Source organism: Egretta garzetta, unplaced genomic scaffold (genome assembly GCF_000687185.1).
Source record: "Egretta garzetta isolate BGI_Z169 unplaced genomic scaffold, ASM68718v1 scaffold226, whole genome shotgun sequence".
In the NCBI taxonomy this organism is placed as follows: Eukaryota; Metazoa; Chordata; class Aves; order Pelecaniformes; family Ardeidae; genus Egretta; species Egretta garzetta.
This window is the reverse complement of record NW_009260021.1, coordinates 277,889-279,726: the sequence shown is the minus strand read 5'-3', so window position 1 is coordinate 279,726 and position 1,838 is coordinate 277,889.

Sequence of the window (1,838 nt, the reverse complement as noted above, 5' to 3'; positions counted from 1 at the left end):
TGTGCCCCCCCGGGCTCCCTGTTTCAGGGTTTCCCCGGCTGGCGGCTCCGGATGGGGCTGTGGGTCCATGGGCAGAGACAGGGCCCTCCATGCATTGGGTCACCCGCTGACTGATCTCAGTGCCTTCCCTGCCTTCCCACCGCCCTGGCGGGGCTCTCCCAGTTGGCCTTGGTCCCCCAGTGCCTCCGTGCTGGTCCTGCAGCCCGGGTGTTGCTGCTTTCCCACTGCCTGAGCCCTGCATCCCATCAAAAGCCGCCTGCTTCGCCGGGTCCACATCCCTTACAAGGCTTTCACAGGCTGCTCTCATCCTCCTGCAGCCTATCACCGCTCTTTGCCTGCCTTCCTGAAGGCCCTGGACACTTTTGCTTGCTCTTCTGGCTCTCCACAGTTTTCCCAAGGTCCTTCCAGAGCTGCTGGTGGGTTCCCTACCAGGATCCTCCTTCAAACCTCCCCCCGGGGCTCAGGCTGTGCAGACTGTCCCATCTCCTGGCAAAAACCCCTCCAAAAACCCCCAAACCCCGCCACAGCAGTGACACCGAGACCGCAGCACCTCCGTGCTCTATTCCAATTTCATGTTTGCATTTCATTTTCATTTTTTACCCCAGTAGCAGCTGTGGGAACGGTCCTGTTCTCGTCTCAGCCAGCAGGTCCTCTGTCCTGACTCCCACAGGGTCCCCTCCGGGGAGAGAAAGAAATGGTCCTGGGAGTGGGGAAAAAGGATTTGTACACTGGGGTAGCGACTTGTCCTGGGCAGAGTTGGGAGTGGAGATGCCGCTACTTTGGGGATGTTCAGCTTCAGGGCTGGAGATGGGCGATGCCCCTCTACGACCCAAGGGAAGGTCTGGCTGTGGATGTTCCCCACCCTGGCTCCTTCTTCTGCCTGGCAACCCCACGGCTGATGGGGGCAGGGAGCAGGACGGCTAGAGATACGGCGTGGTGGGAGATACAGCATGGATGGAAGGAGAAAACATCTGGGAAGGGAGGCTTTCTCCCAAAAGTTGCCCAATGACAAAAAGCCAGGGGCAAGCTTGTAGGGACCTCTCCTCCCAGCAGTACAAGACCAACCCGGTGGGCTGGGGGACACGGCGGCGTCCCAGCCGCTTGGCTGCGGCTCAGCCCACCCTCTCCAGCCCACCTCCCGGCAGTGCTGTTTGCTGTCTCTTATTTAAGCATTCGTCTTGTTTAAGCACCACTTCAGCGCTGCGGGGCTGGCGATATCTTGTCGAAAAGAAACAAGAGCCTTCCTCCTCCCCTCCCTCACTTTCCCCCCGGGGCCTGTATTACCCCAAATAAACACTCACTTTGGGTAATAGTTAACTTTAATGGCTTTAGCTGCATGATAGGGCACCACGGGGAGACTCGAGGGGTTGATAGTCCTCGGGGTAAGGGAGATAAGGTCCAGGTTTGAAGGGCAGCGCTCGCGGCTGCTGTCACGGCAAGCACAGCCGTTCCCACAGCCACGGGCACACGCACCTCTCTTGTCACCCGCCCCAAAATTCAGCCTGCCTTTGGCACTCCCTTCCCATCCCTTGTGTTTTCCGGGCGAGCGGATGGCAGGGGCTGACAGCAGCATGGCAGGAGCTGGTCCCCCCCTCATCCCCCAGCTGCCAGACACCGTCCCAGCCCCGGGGGGCCATCGGAGGCTTTGCCGTACCCGCCGGTAGCCACATCTCTGGCCCACCCTGCAATCCTTTGCTGAGCTGCAGAGATACCCGAATAACCCGCCTGGCAGCTCTTTCTCTCTTAATTGTGTTTTCCCGAGTCAATGGATAACTTTACAGCCCGGACCATGAAAACATCAAACAGAATAACCTTGGGGAGACAGCTATCTGCCAGGG